General features: G+C 45.4%; 1 protein-coding gene across 1 annotated transcript in view; it reads left to right on the forward strand.

Annotated features, from left to right (window-relative positions):
- The window catches only part of ARID5B (AT-rich interaction domain 5B), a 165,511-nt gene that overhangs the window by 17,910 nt on the left and 130,868 nt on the right, over positions 1–16,733 (forward strand). The window lies entirely within an intron of this gene.

Raw genomic sequence — 16,733 nt, forward strand, 5'->3', positions numbered from 1 at the left:
AGTCCTAGGCCTTCAGCTGGGTTTTATAAAACCCTTTTTGCTTTAGGCCTCCGCGTGCAAAAAAAAAAAAAAAAAAAAAGGTTCAATCAGTCAATTTCAATTTCTCATGTGAAAAAAAAAGATCTTGCAAAGTTGGAATTGATAGATTGAACTTTTTAGTCCCACCCAGTCTGCCGTTACCACCGTAGCCACGCCCACCCGATGGGCCACGCCCACCCGGCACTCGACGATGCATAAGTGAGTTTTGGGTTGCAGTTTGGGCACTCGGTCTCTAAAAGGTTCGCCATCACTGATGTAGGCCTTCTTGCCACACAACCAAGGCAAAGTCTGGCCTCAAAGTAGTAATCTTTTGGGCTCTTCCTGATAGGCAGCAAGGTTCCCCCCCCCGCCCCATAAGTTTTGATTCCAAGCCCAAGATGAGCTGAGTAGCAAAGAGAATCACCAAGGGGATGGGATGCTTTTAATGAGGAGATCTACAAAAGGTTTCGCTTCTTTGCCCCTAAGCGAGAGACCGTGCCACAGGAGATCCAGTTTAATGCCGGTCGAGTCAAGAAATTCACCACGAGATGCAGGATGTCCATTTAATACTTGCTCATTAGGGCTAATATAAGAGATTGCTGGATTGTTCTTTCATTTGCAGCAAAGCGTAATCTCTCTCGACTGTCAATACAAGATGAGTAGCTGTCCAGCAAACAGCTCAGCGTGTTTTCCTTGGACCATTTTTATTGGAGGGATTGCCTGCTTGGCTTTTTTCCTCCTTTTTTTTTTTTGACACAGGAACCCTTTCCTCCTCTGCACTGACTTTCCAAAGCTGAAACTAAATTACCTTGAGAGCTGCCTCTTTATGTTTCTTTTAATGGCCCATGTGGACGTTTATTTATTTTTTTAAAAAAAATTATTAATTCAATTTTGGTCTGCCAACTCCTCAATGACTCTGGAGGGATTACAATAAAAAATAGGGGGGGAGAAGCCCCAACCGATATCGAAGAACACAGCCAACCAGAAGGCTAACACAGTATAACAAAAAGCCAAACCAAAACCAACGCTCCTATCAGCTCCGTTGAGGGGGGGGGCATGTGGGGTTGAAATGGGCCCTCTGGATAGAGGTATTGGCCCAGCAGCAGGAATGTAGCCGGACAGTGCTATTCTTGTGAGACAGAAACTGCACAACATCATCATCATCATCAAGTTGGAAGGGTCATCGAGTCCAACCCCCTGCTCAGGCAGGAAACCTATACCATTTCAGACAAATGGCTGTCCAGTCTCTTCTTAAAAACTTCCAATGTTGGAGCATTCACCGCTTCTGGAGGCAGGTTGTTCCACTGGTTAATTGTTCTCATTGTCAGGAAGTTTCTCCTTAGTTCTAGGTTGCTTCTCTCCTGGATTAGTTTCCATCCGTTGCTTCTTGTCCTGCCTTCAGGCGCTCTGGAGAATAGTTTGACCCCCTCTTCTTTGGGGCAACCCCTGAGATACTGGAACACTGCTATCATGAGGACCCAGATTGTTGGGGGCAATGTAAATATATATATACACTTTGAAACCCAAGCTCTAGAAAAATCGGATCACAAACCCAAACTCTGGCTCAGATATGTAGACGACACCTTCATAATCTGGCCACATGGGAAAGAAAAACTGGACAACTTCCTCACACACCTCAACAGCCTACACCCCAAAATACAGTTCACCATGGAAACAGAAGCTAACAACCAACTTCCCTTCCTGGATGTCTTAGTCTACAAGAAATCCAATGGCTCCCTAGGACACACCATCTACCAGAAGAAAACACACACAAACCGCTATCTGCACGCTCTCTCACACCACCACCCAGCACAGATCAACTCTGTAGCCAAGACACTCATCTCCAGAACAAAACGCTTAGCTGACGAACAACACCTAAAACCCGAACTACACACTCTCACCAATGTACTAACATCCAATGGATTCCATAGAAATAAGATTACAAACCTAATCCAAAAAGAAACCCCCACCAAAATCCAAGACAAAGAACAAGAAAACGGCAAAGCCCTCCTCCCATACATAAAAGGCACCACAGACAGAATCAGTAAGATCCTCCATAAACACAACATCAAAACAGCATTCTGCACAAACAGAAAAATATCCACCATCCTTAGAAACCCCAAAGATAAAATTGAATTAGAAAATCAAGGAGTATACGAAATCCCATGCACCACTTGTCCCACCACATACATCGGACAAACCAACAGAAGAATAAGTGCACGCATTGAAGAACATAAGAACTCAGTCAAAAAAGAGGAACCAACATCTTCCCTGGTCCAACACCTTAAAGCCACAGGACATGAAATTGACTTTAAAAATACCAGAACCATTGCCAAAAGTGAACATTTTAATAACAGAATAATCAGAGAAGCCATCGAGATAGAAAAACGCCCACACAGCATGAACAAGCGAGATGATACCTCCCGCCTACCAGCCATTTGGAAACCTGCCCTTATTGACAAACGACTCCCTAACCCCAAAATCTTAAACCCCTCTGCAACTCAGATTAACCTGAGCACAACCAAACAGAACACTCCCCCAGCCAATCAGAGCACAGCCAAGCCCCTAACCATTCAGAACACACCTCCACCCAATCAGAACACAGCCAAGCTCCCATCCAATCAGTTCATACCCTCACTGGCAGTTAAAAGGAAGAAACAGCTAAAACCACACATTGCTGCTCAAAGCAAGAAGCTAAAAACACCAGCCTGAAGATGACGAATGTGACTTCGTCGAAACGTTGCCAAGACACTTCCAATTTTACGCGGGAGAAAACCCGAACAACCAAAGACCTATATACAAATACCCGCGAAAACCTCAGAAAACAAATATATATATATATATATATACATTGCTTACTGGTGTACACCGCTTAGAGAGTGCTTGCACTTAAAGCGGTATATAAGTCTCATAAATAAATAAATAAAATCATGTCCCCCCTCGTCCTTCTCTTCATTAAACTAGACATACCCAATTTCAGCAGCCGTTCCTTATATGTTTTAGCCTCCAGTCCCCTGATCACCTTTGTTGCTCTTCTCTGGACTCTTTCTAGAGTCTCAACATCTTTTTTACATCGTGGTGACCAAAACTGGATGCAGTATTCCAAGTGTGGCCTTACCAAGGCACTGTAAAGTGGTATTAACCACTTGATCTTGATTCTATCCCTCTGTTAATGCAGCCCAGCACTGTGTTGGCCTTTTTGGCAGCTGCAGCACATGGCTGGACCCTATTTAAGTGATTGTCCACTGGGACAAAGTGGTTCTGGGTTCCTCAAACCTTGCCCTGCCCTGCCAGCTCCCCTCTGCTTTGTCACATGCTTGATTCCCTTCTAGGGTGGAGATTAGATTGCCCAAAAAAGGGGGACGGAGGGAAACAGATGTGTATTAGCAAGCCCGTATTGTAGGTAAGCCCACATTTAGCAAAATATAAATTATTGGCGTTTGAGAGAAGTGCTGTGCCTCTCACCGCAAGCAGAAGAAAAATTAGCTGGTCTCTGGCCATCTGCTTAATGGGGAGGGGTGACTAAAAGCCCTTGCTTTCCCATCTTCACACAGAGGTTGTTGAACCAGGCTGGGCAGCAAACAGAGAGCATCTCTTGGGGGGGGGGCTTCAGAGTTGTGTCCCTTAAATGTCCTTGCCTGCTGCAGCTGGCGGTCAAGCCGTTGCCTCTGGTCTGTCCTGGGACAGCTCTGGGTCTCTGTTGGGACAGGAGCTTTGCAGGATATATTGAAGGAAAAAAAGGGGGGGAGAGCGAGAGATGTTACATTATCAGCGGGAAAGTGTATTTCTCATAACGGATGATAATTAGCACCATAATCTTCAGTCCAAATAGTCAATTAGACAAAATAATTATGCCTCTGCAAGATGTCTGTATAATGTTAGTAACTTGGTAGGTTTTAGCAACATAAATTATTCCGTTCTTCTATTATGATGGGTCGACTGTGTTTCCCCCCCCCCCTAGAATTTAATTAATCTCCCCCATTCTAAAAAATCGATTAAAACTTGGGAAGCTTCAATACTCATAATTTTTCACATGTATAGACAGGACTCAGAGGTTGTGATTTGGTCATACATGAGCAGGTCTGATACTCGTAAACAATTATGGCTATTATTTTCTCATACAAAACAGCTACCCAGTTCCCAGCTCTTTTCAGTGTAGGCACAATGCACTTTTCAAAAAAAAGGCACACAGCACCCCCCCCCCCATCAAAATGCCTGTTTACTCTCTCTGCCACTTCTGCAGCTTCTCACTAGTCATTTGGCCCTGCCTCCCAAAATTGTGTGTAGACTTTGCCCTTAATGCCATGGGTGCTTTTCTGCCACCTCTGGTTCAGGCTAAAACATATAAGGAACGGCGGCTGGAATTGGAGATGTCTAGTTTAATGAAGAGAAGGACGAGGGGAGACAAGATAGCAATGTTCCAATATCTCAGGAGTTGCCCCAAAGAAGAGGGAGTCAAGCTCTTCTCCAAAGCGCCTGAAGGCAGGACAAGAAGCAACGGATGGAAACTCATCAAGGAGAGAAGCAACCTAGAACTGAGAAAAAACTTCCTGACAGTGAGAACAATTAACCAGTGGAACAACCTGCCTCCAGAAGCGGTGAATGCTCCAACACTGGAAGTTTTTAAGAAGAGACTAGACAGCCATTTGTCTGAATGGTATAGGGTTTCCTGCCTGAGCAGGGGGTTGGACTAGATGACCTCCAAGGTCCCTTCCAATTTTATTATTATTATTATTATCGATCATCGCACAGTCAGCCAGGTGTTCAGACTGGATTTGGCATTTTGTCTACCTATCGAGTCCTTACCCAGGACCTGGGATAGGCAGATGTGGATGTTTGATGGTATTACAGGTATCGTCGCAGGATGGAAGCAGTTCCTAATAAGGCCGCCTTTTGCAATTGACTAATAGCAAATTTGTCAATGCCAATGGTGTTCAAGTGGTGCTCCAGTTGTTTTGGGATTGCACCCAAGGAGCCTATGACTATTGGTACTACCCTTGCTTGCTTTTGCCACAGTCTTTCTATTTCTATTTGTAGGTCTTTGTATTTTGTTATCTTCTCCAGTTCTTTCTCTTCTATTCTGCTATCTCCAGGCACTGCCATGTCCACTATCCAGACTTTTTTGTCTTTCTTATCGACAATTGTTAAGTCTGGGGTGTTATGTTGCAGATGCTTGTCTGTTTGAATTCTGAAGTCCCAGAGCAGTTTAATTTTACCATTTTCTATGACTTTCTCTATTTTATGATCCCACCAGTTTTTGCTTACAGGCAAATGATATTTTTTGCAGATCTTCCAATGCACCATTGTTGCTACTTTGTCATGCCGCTGCTTGTAATCAGTTTGTGCAATCTTCTTGCAACAGCTTACCAAGTGGTCCACTGTTTCTTCAGCTTCTTTGCATAGGCGGCACTTACTGTCTGTTGCTGTCTTCTCAATTTTGACTTTGTATGCATTTGTCCTTAAGGCTTGGTCTTGTGCAGCCAGAATTAGTCCCTCGGTCTCTTTCTTCAATTTTCCTGCTCTTAGCCATTGCCAGGTTTTATTATTATCTGCTTTCCCAGCTATTTTTTTCATGTATTGGCCATGTAGTGCTTTGTCTTCCCATGCCTCTATTCTGTTCTTCATTTGGTCTTTCTTGTAGGCCAGTTTGGTCTCTCCAGTAGTTAGTAAGCCTTCCTGATATACTAATTTCAGTGCATCTTCATCATTGTTCTTCAGATATTCTTCCAAAGCCATTTTTTCTTCTTCAACCATCTGATGTACTTGTAGCATTCCACGCCCACCTATTTGCCTTGGTAGATAAAGTCTATCAATGTCACTGCGTGGATGAAGGGCATGATTCATTGTCATTATTTTTCTGGTCTGCCTATCCATTGCTTTTAGTTCTGCTTGAGTCCAGTCCACTATTCCAGCTGTGTACCTAATGACTGGGATTGCCCAGGTGTTGATTGCCTTTATGGTATTTCCTCCAATGAGTTTGGATTTTAAGATCTTCACTCTCTTGATGTATTAACCTCTAATCTTTTTCTTGACTTCAGTGTGCTTGATGTTGTCAGCTTGAAGGATACCCAAGTATTTGTAGTACTCTTCCTCATCCAGACTCTTAATATTATTTTTGTGGGGCATCTTGACTCCTTCAGTTTTCATTATTTTTCCTTGTTTGATAGTAAGTGTGGCACATTTGTCCAAGCCAAACTCCATTACAATATCTTGGCTATATATACAGACAGTGTTGAGCAGCGATTATTATTATTATTATTATTATTATTATTATTATTATTATTATTATTATTATTATTAATCATCATCACACAATCAGCCAGATGTTCAGACTGGATTTGGCATTTTGTCTACCTATCGAATCTTTACCCAGGACCTGGGATAGGCAGATGTGGATGTTTGATGGTATTACAGATATCGTCGCAGGATGGAAGCAGTTCCTAGTAAGGCCGCCTTTTGCAATTGACTAATAGCGAATTTGTCAATGCCGATGATGGTGTTCAAGTGGTGCTCCAGTTGTTTTGGGATCGCACCCAACACACCTATGACTATTGGTACTGCCCTTGCTTGCTTTTGCCACAGTCTTTCTATTTCTATTTGTAGGTCTTTGTATTTTGTTATCTTCTCCAGTTCTTTCTCGTCTATTCTGCTGTCTCCAGGCACATCATCATCATCATCATCATCATCATCATTATTATTATTATTATTATTATTATTATTATTATTATTATTATGCAAGTGGAAGATTAGCCTGTCTGGAGGGCATCAGCCCATCAAAGGCAAGGATACCCATGCAGCCCAATACTTACCATCTTAGCATTGCTTTCAGAAATATATATTTTTCTAGTTGTATGTGCCAACTGTCATGTATTTATCAAAATAAGTTCACAATCTTAAGCCCGGAGATGGCAAAGGCTCTTTATGGTGGTCTTAAGTGGACAGAAATTTGGAATAGAGAATTATAACTGGAACTGAAGGAACATAATTTTTTCAAAAGGAAGTGGTAAAAATGAGGAAGAAGCTGCACTGTGAGTCAAAAGTACCCACTGCTGCTCAGAAATCTAGGAATAAAATCTGCTAGTGCAGAAAAAGAACATTTGAATTAGAAAATGAAGAGGGGGGAATCTTATCAAATCGACGCAATTGTTACAGCCTATAATTGCCTGCCCATCGCAATAGATGTGGGCGGTGTTTCCTACAAGCAAGTTGCAGCTCTTTCGAAGTTGTAGAGCAGTGGTTCTCAACCTGTGGGTCGGGACCCCATTTGGGGTCGAACGACCATTTCACGGGGGTCGCCAAACAAGGCTGTCCGCCATTTTTCCCCCCTTTTCCTTAGCTGTGCTACTCCCTTTTATTCTATTGGCTTTTGAAAGCCAATAGAATAGACTCTCTTGAATAGAGTCTAATTCTATTGGCTTTCAGAAGCCAATAGATTTGTAGAGAGATATTGGACCAAAGAAAAAAGAGTGTAGAGAAGAGCAACAAACATGATTAGGGGACTGGAGGCTAAAACATATGAAGAACAGTTGCAGGAATTGGATATGTCTAGTTTAATGAAAAGAAGGACATGATAGCAGTGTTCCAGTATCTCAGGGGCTGCCACAAAGAAGAGGGAGTCAAGCTATTCTCCAAAGCACCTGAGGGCAGAAAAGAAGCCATGGATGGAAACAAAACAAGGAGAGAAGCAATCTAGAACTAAGGAGAAATTTCCTGACAGTTAGAACAATTAATCAGTGGAACAACTTGCCTCCAGAAGTTGTGAGTTCTACAATACTAGAAGTTTTTAAGAAGAGATTGGACAACTATTTGTCTGGAATGGTATAAGGTTTCCTATCTCAGCAGGGGGTTGGACTAGAAGACCTCCAAGATCCCTTCCAACTCTTGTTATTCTATTAAAAAGTCTGTTGTGATTGTCCTAATTGACTCCTTTCTCTAGGAAAGGTGGAAGAATTAACTCAGTGGAGAAGAATGAAAATATCCAGGACATTGGAGAAGGCCAAGTATAGTTGGGTGTATATCTTGGACTTCAAAAAAGGGGGTTTTAAAGTCAGGGCAACAAAAGGAGGGTTCTCTGACAGAAAAAAAACCTCAAACTATAGCAAGTTAATATGGCCACGCAACCATATACTTTGCCTTAGGGAAAACGTGAAAAGCATTCATGTGGGAGATGAAAAGAAGGACGGTAGAAGCCCTGGAAATATACACCGTGGAAGAGTATATAGGCAGATAGTCTGGAGCCTCAGAGATGGTTTCAGAAAATAAAAGGTCAGAATGGGAAAGGTTGTCAAAACATACTTCAACAGCTTTATTCAGACTGGAAAGAAAAGAGCCTGCATGGCAGCCATTAAATCAGCAGTTCTCAACCTATGGGCCACGACCCCATTTGGGGTCGATCGACCATTTCACGGGTCGCCAAGCAAGGCTGTACGCCATTTTTTTCCCTTTTCTGGCGGGTGCCTTACCTCCCTTGGGCTGGGCCAGCTGGTGGCCCAGCCGGTGGTCGGCCTGCTCCGTCTCTGCCGCTTGCCAGCTACGCCTCAGATGACGCAGGGGGCGGCACCACGCATGCGCGGCGCTCCCGGGCAGGGAAAGTCCTCGACTTATGACTGGTTGGGTAGTCCTCGACTTACGACCGGTTTAGTCCTCGACTTACGACCGGTTTAGTCCTCAACTTACGACCGGTTGGGGTCGCGGCATTAAAAAGGTTGAGAACCACTGCATTAAATGAACATGGCAGCCACCAGAATTACGAAGGGGATAGAAAAGAGCAAATGAACCAAGAAGCCTTTTAGAAGAAGGTCAAAACCAGGAGACAGAAGCTCCCAATTAAGAGACAGGAAGGCCAGTTCTAACAACAAGAAAGATGAAACCAGTGATTGGGGGAGGTATCCAAGCAGAGCCAGACCACCATCTGCCTGGATGTTTTCATTTGGACTGCTCTGAGCAGGAGATTAGACTGGATCATCTCCAGGGCCCCTTCCAGTTCTAGGATGGTCGTTGCTAGGAACGGGCCCATCAGTTCAGGCTCTCAGCGGTGCCAACCCGAGAAAGCAGTGCACCAGGGTTCCTGCTTATGTTACCTGCATCTAAAATGGGGGGGCTCTGCACAGTCAGGTTTTTCTGTGCACTAAGGTGACCAACTTTTTTACAACGAAAAGGAGGACACGAATAAATTGAAGAAAAAATATCGTAAATAAAAGAAACATTGTATTTATTGCAACAATAATACAGAGTACACTATAACATGATAAATGCATAATAAAAAACATTTGTAACAATAACATTTTATATTGTAATGATGCTTACATGCCTATTAATTATTTAAATGAGTACTTTTCCATTGAATGAATATTTTTTGTCAATGTATCATCTTCTAACAATATATTGGAAATATCTGAACAAGAAATATCCTTCATATTGAATTTTATGGCAAGTGCTGCAGCTAGAGTATCAACATTCAATCTCGATTTCTCACTTGTCCAAAAATCTACATGGCTAGACTGCACGGGGGTGGGCGGCGGAGGCAGATGTTGTGAGCCAGGTGCTCCAGGACGGCCACGTAGGTGCACAGGGTGAGGTGGTGGCAGCGCAGGTCAGCTCTGCATAGATCACCAGCTGGCGCGGCCCATGGAAGGTCAACTGCCTGCCGTGCCCCTGCCCACAGCCGCCCCGCCAGCACCGCTGCCCTGCCATGGAGAGCCGGCCCCATGGCTCGCAAAGCACCAGCTGTGCCGGCTCCTACCCTGCAGCCGGCCCCCCAGCACCACCACCCACCCTGGGCATCCCCGTAGAGCCAGCCCTGCGGCTCGCAAAGGCAAAGCACCAGCCACGCCTGTTCCGGCCCTGCAGCTGCCCCCCACAGCCGCCCCCCAGCACCACCGCCCACCCTGCGCATCCCTGTAGAGCCAGCCCCATGGCTCACAAAGGCAAAGCACCATCTGCCCTGGCTCCGGCCCTGCAGCCCCCCCCAGCTACCCCCCAGCACCACCGCCTACCCTGCGCATCCCCGTAGAGCCGGCCCCGCGGCTCACAAAGGCAAAGCACCAGCCGTGCCGGCTCTGGCCCTGCAGCCACCCCCCCAGCTGCCCCCCAGCACCACTGCCCACCCTGCGCATCCCTGTAGAGCCAGCCCCATGGCTCACAAAGGCAAAGCACCATCTGCCCTGGCTCCGGCCCTGCAGCCCCCCCCAACTGCCCCCCAGCACCACCGCCTACCCTGCGCATCCCCGTAGAGCCGGCCCCGCGGCTCACAAAGGCAAAGCACCAGCCGTGCCGGCTCTGGCCCTGCAGCCACCCCCCCCCCAGCTGCCCCCCAGCACCACTGCCCACCCTGCGCATCCCCGTGTAGAACCGAAGAGGGAAGATCAAGAGAAACTTACCGCTCCAGTCTCCTCCAGCTATCTTCGGAACTAAGTAGGAGATGGTGTAGTTGGGTAGCAGGGAGGGGTGCAAAGTTCCTGCAACCTGCACGTGCAAAGTTTGCCGCCTAGGTGTTTTGGCGCGCTCAGCAGCAATTCCTATTGGCTTTCAAAAGCCAATAGGGGGAGTAGCGTGGCTCATGCAAAAATTGAAAAAAAAAACCATCAAAAAAAGGTCCCGGAATGCCTTCTGAGCGTTCTATGAGGGGAAAAAAAAGCCCTGCAGATTAGTCTTCAAATATAGAAAAAGAGGACATTTAGGAGGACACTTTTCGAAGGAAGACAGAACTCACAAAAGGAGGACTGTCCTCCCAAAAGGAGGACGGTTGGTCACCTTATGTGCACCAAATTACGCCATTAGCAGCCACAGGCCTGGTGCAATTGGGGCTGGATTCAGCCAGAGCGTATGGCTTTCCCAGCCCCGTGGAGGCCAGAAATGCAGTCCCAGGAAATGCTAAGCATACGGTTTCAATTCTCCAATCAAAGGGTGTTTCAGTTGAACTGTGCGTATTAATATTATTAATATTGTCACATGTCATTTTGCGGCAGAGGCCTTTTGTTCTGGTCCCGTATATTGATTGAAATGATGATAATTATAACAAGGTTGGATTATGGTGATTACCGCTGTGTTACCGGCGTGCTGCGGTAACCTGTGGCATTTTATAGTTATTGTTTAATAATAGCATCATAGCAAGTTCCTCCAGGTGTCATATAACTAAACCCTCCATTTGTAAACGGAATTAAAATCCACACTACAAGCAGTTTTGCATGAAAGAGTCAAGACAGCGGTTTTGGCAACCTGAAAACCCCCCCCCCCAGCTCCACAATGGAGCCATGCCTCTTTGGGGCTAAATCAGGGGTAGGCAACCTTGGCTCTTTTATGACTCGTGGACTTCAACTCCCAGAATTCCTGAGCCAGCCATGCTGAGGGGAAAGGGAGAGGTTTCCAAGCTGAGCCATGCTGGCTCAGGAATTCTGGGAGTTGAAGTCCACGAGTCATAAAGGAGCCAAGGTTGCCTACCCCTGGGCTAAACCAAGTCGCAAAACACAAAGCAAAGTTCACAGTAACTTTCCATTGATGGAATAAGAGATTCCACTCCAACAAGGAGTTTCCACGTTGGAAGAGACAGCAGAGTTAAAGGAGAATGGGATAAGATCTGTTTTCAGCTGAATCAGATTTTTGTGGCCAAATGGATCTGATGGTCCATGAGTTCTGAGTTGAGCTTCATTTGCTGGTGAGATGGACTTGTTAATTTCTGGCAGTACAGAATGTCTAGTCCAGTGGTTCTCAACCTGTGGGTCGGGACCCCATTTGGGGTTGAACGACCATTTCAAGGGGGTCGCCAAACAACGCAGTCCGCCATTTTTTCCCCCTTTTCCTTAGCTGTGCTACTCCCTTTTATTCTATTGGCTTTTGAAAGCCAATAGAATAGACTCTCTTGAATAGAGTCTAATTCTATTGGCTTTCCAAAGCCAATAGGAATTATCCAGGCTGTCTCTGCCCTGCTGAGCCCGCCAAAAGTCCCCTTCTGCAAACGGTGCTGCACCAGTTGAGCAGTCCTCGACTTAACGACTGGTTGAGTAGTCCTCGACTTACGACTTGTTGGGGGTCGCGGCATTAAAAAGGTTGAGAACCACTGGTCTAATCTTTCTGCAGGTACCTTGCGTGGCTTGGCCTCTGGGCATCAGCCCCAGATCTTCAAGAACAGGATTATTTGTTGCTGATGGAGTCGTGACTGCGCTCGTCCTTTAGTTATTAGATGGCCAACATTGTTCGTGCCAACAAAAGGTTAGCCGAGGCAGGCCCTGAAAAGGAGGGGGTGAGTGCCTGGCAGTGGAGGTGTTAATTCTTTGCTTCTTTAGAAACAGGCCTGAAACGCCTGGTCTGGCACCCAGATCCTTCTGAAATCCGGAACCTTGGCCTGGCTGAGCCTTGGGGAATAAAGGATCGGGCTAAGAGTCCCTGGTCCCTGGTCAGATCACGTTGGCGTAAGGCTTTTTAAAAGTGCCCGGCAAGATTTATGGAACGTTGGCACGTTCTACGCGGCTTTCAAGCATTTTTCCTGCTGGGATCTGTTGGACACCAAGTCCCATGCTTCCCAGCCAAAAATGGCCATGGAAAATCAAGTTGTAATTGCTTGCATGATGTGTGAAGCCACGCATCTTGGCCTTTGGTGTCCATAATGCCCAGCAGTGTGGGCATTTCGGTTAAGAATACGGGAGCTGATGTCTGAGGCACCCGGAAGACGTTGAATGGGGTATTTAAAAATTGCTGAAAACTTCTGAAGCTGCTGAACCTGGCGATATTTGGCATTCTTGCTTGGTATATCTCATAAAATGTTGGCTCTTATTGTAGTTTTCTTAAAAGTAACAGCAAACATATAAGGAACGGCTGCTGGAATTGGATATGTCTAGTTTAAAGAAGAGAAGGACGAGGGAGGACATGATAGCAATGTTCCAATATCTCAGGGGCTGCCCCAAAGAAGAGGGAGTCAAGCTATTCCCCAAAGCGCCTGAAGGCAGGACAAGAAGCAACGGATGGAAACTAATCAAGGAGAGAAGCAACCTAGAACTAAGGAGAAACTTCCTGACAGTGAAAACAATTAACCTGTGGAACCACCTGCCTCCAGAAGCGGTGAATGCCCCAACAGTGGAAGTTTTTAAGAAGAGACTGGTCAGCCATTTGTCCGAAAGGGTATAGGGTTTCCTGCCTGAGCAGGGGGTTGGATTAGATGACCTCCAAGGTCCCTTCCAACTTTATTATTATTGTTGTTGTTGTTACTATTATTATTTCACTTTCAGTGATCTGGAAAGGTCTTTTCTGCAAGGTGCTACCACGCTGTGTGCTCTGGCAATGAAGTAAAGCAAAGTTCAGTCAACTAATTTAATTAAATAGGCGTTCGATAGAGGCAAGTTCGCTAAAGTAATACAGGAAGTCCTTGACTTACAACTACAATTGAGGCCAAAATTGGTGTTGCTCAATAAGACATTTGTTAAGTGAGTTTTGCCCCACTTTATGACTTTTCTTGCCACCGTTGTTAAGAGAATCACTGCATTTGTTAAATTAGTAACACAGTTGTTAAGAGAATCTGGCTTCCCCATTGACTTTGCTTATCAGAAGGTGGCAAAAAGGGGTCACGTGACACACACACACACACACGGGACACTGAGACTGTCATAAATACAAACTGGTTGCCAAGCATCCGAATTTTGATCACGTGATGCTGCAACAGTCTAAGTGTGAAAAACGGTCACAAGCCACTTTTTTTCAGGGATATTTGTAACTTTGAATGGTCATTAAGCAAATTGTTGTAAGTTGAGGACTACCTGTAATTTAAGGAAACTTGGGGGGGGCAGAGGAATTAAAACTAATTGCCTGAAAACATGTGCAGGAAATCAGAGTGCTGCCAATGATCCTTTTTTGCCGGAGACCTGCAAAGAGTTTTTATAATAATTTCTTGGGTGATTATGTCAAAATGTTTCATGTAACTTTTAGAACAAAGGTTTATTTCAATATCTGTGTCTTAGACAAGGAAATTGTATCATAAACAGGAATTTTCTAGTGACTCAGATTTCCAGGAACCACATTTATAATTAGATCATTTGTGCAAATAAGAACAAGTTAAAACCGTTACTCATCGTGCTATGCATTTTTTGCCTCTGCAGATTAATTGCATTTTCAAAAAAGGGAGCCCTTGCTTAATCTCTGCCAATATGGAGGATGGAACACACATACACACATCTCTGGTTTCTAATTATTTAGAAGTAAATTCTTTTTCAACTGGTATTCTTGAAATGTGTATAAAAAGTCGATTGAAATGACATTGACAATCATAGCGTGTGCAATATGATGTGAACAAGAAAGACTAGCCCAATCAAGGAGGTCCCTTTACGCTCCCCCCAAAGGGCATCTGCTCACGTGAAATCTCCGTGGGTTATTTATTTCTGTGAAGGCTATAAAGGCAAAGATTCCTCCAAGTCAAGCTCAATTCCTGGAGACTTGTTTGTGTGCCCTTTTTGGGGATGAGATATAGACTTCTCAGTGTAATCTACTGAAAACCCTGGCCTATTCTGTTGATCCCCCACCCAAAAACCTAACCAGGTCTGAGCCTGCTTTGTTGTTGTTAGTTGCGAAGTCGTGTCCCACCCATCGCAATCCCATGACAATGTTCCTCCAGCCCTTCCTGTCCTCTACCATCTCCTGGAGTCCCTTGAAGCTCACGCCTGCTGCTTCAGTGACTCCATCCAGCCACCTCATCCTCTGTCGTCCCCTTCTTCCGTTGCCCTCCATCTTTCCCCGCATTAGGCTCTTCCTTCTCATTAGGTGGCCAAAGTATTTGAGTTTCAACTTCAGGATCTGGCCTTCTAAAGAGCAGTCAGGGTTGATCTCCTCTAGGACTGACCGGTTTGACCGCCTTGCAGCTTGCTTAGTGTATTTTAACATCTCCTGCAATGGTTTAAGTGCCAAGTGCTGCAGCCATAGGCTTTCTTTCCATAGGATTTTGGCTCCCTCTTGTGCTGATGCCCTGGGTGGGGGGAGAGAGTAGCCTCCCAAAAACAGGAGCAGCCTGCCCTGAGTCCTGGCTGGAGACCCAGAAACGGCTCCTGCTCAAGATTCAAAAGGTGTCTTGATTTCTCCTCTGGGAAGTGAGTTCCATGGATATTGGCGGAGCAGAGCAAAAGATCAACACGATCTGCTGCCACAAGGCTCCATCTTAACATTTCAGAACCAACATTCCAACATTGGAACAGCCAATATTGCCCTACTTTGGAATTGCTTTTAATGAAAGTAGGATTTTTTTAAAAAAATGAGATGGGTTAGGGAAAAGGGAAAAGAGTGGGAAGACACAATGTTTTAATGTAATAATAGTAGTAGTAGTAGTAGTAGTAGTAGTAGTAGTAGTAGTAGTAGTAGTAGTGGTGGTGGTGCCTGGAGACAGCAGAATAGACGAGAAAGAACTAGAGAAGATAACAAAATACAAAGACCTACAAATAGAAATAGAAAGACTGTGGCAAAAGCAAGCAAGGGTAGTACCAATAGTCATAGGCTCCTTGGGTGCAATCCCAAAACAACTGGAACACCACTTGAACACCATTGGAATTGACAAATTTGCTATTAGTCAATTGCAAAAGGCGGCCTTACTAGGAGCTGCTTCCATCCTGCGATGATATCTGTAATACCGTCAAGCATCCACATCTGCCTATCCCAGGTCCTGGGTAAGGACTCGATAGACAAAATGCGAAATCCAGTCTGAACATCTGGCTGACTGTGCGATGATCCATAATAATAATAAAGTTGGAAGGGACCTTGGAGGTCATTGAGTCCAACCCCCTGCTCAGGCAGGAAACCCTATACCAGTGGTGGCGAACCTATGGCACGGGTGCCAGAAGCGGCACTCAGAGCCCTCTCTGTGGGCACACAGGCCATCGCCCCATTCCTAGGCCTTCAGCTGGGTTTTATAAAACCTTTTCGCTTTAGGCCTCCGCTGCCGTATGCAAAAAAAAAAAGATTCAACCAATCAATTTCAACTTCTCTCAGGGAAAAAAAAAGATCTTGCAAAGTTGGAATTGATTGATTGAACTTTTTAGTCCCACCCAGTCTGCCGTTACCACAGCCACGCCCACCCAATGGGCCACACCCATCCAATGGGCCACACCCACCTGGCACTCGACGATGCATAAGTAGGTTTTGGGTTGCAGTTTGGTCACTCACTCTCTAAAAGGTTTGCTATCACTGCCCTACACCATTTCGGACAAATGGGTGTCCAGTCTCTTCTTAAAAACTTCCCAGTGTTGGAGCATTCACTGCTTCTGGAGGCAGGTTGTTCCACTGGTTAATTGTTCTGTCAGGAAGTTTCTCCTTGGTTGTAGGTTGCTTCTCTCCTTGACTAGTTTCCATCCGTTGCTTCTTCTCCTGCCTTCAGGTGCCTTGGAGAATAGCTTGACTTTGGGTGGATGGAAATTACGGGAGACAGAGTCGAGCTGCCTGCTGCCTGCCACCTGGGATGGCAGCATGGGGGAGAAACACCAGAGGAGAGTCACAAAAAGCGAGCCACCTCAGCCCATGGCCCTGCTGGCTCCTCCTTTTAGCAACTGAAAAGAAAAGAAGCCCCTCCTCAAAGGCTGTGGAGCCTCTGTGAAGAGGGGCATCTGTCTTTCAGGCTGCCCCAGAATCCTCACACTGTTTTTAAGGCGGTGTTGTGCTGGGAGCAGATCTTCTCCACATCATTTGGCGAGAAAAGCCTGTTGTAATTTGGTGACGATACAAGTCAGGAGCCAACATGACCTTTTCCCCTT

Source organism: Crotalus tigris, unplaced genomic scaffold (genome assembly GCF_016545835.1).
Source record: "Crotalus tigris isolate CLP2741 ecotype Arizona unplaced genomic scaffold, ASM1654583v1 scf7180000019147.1630427, whole genome shotgun sequence".
NCBI lineage: Eukaryota > Metazoa > Chordata > Lepidosauria > Squamata > Viperidae > Crotalus > Crotalus tigris.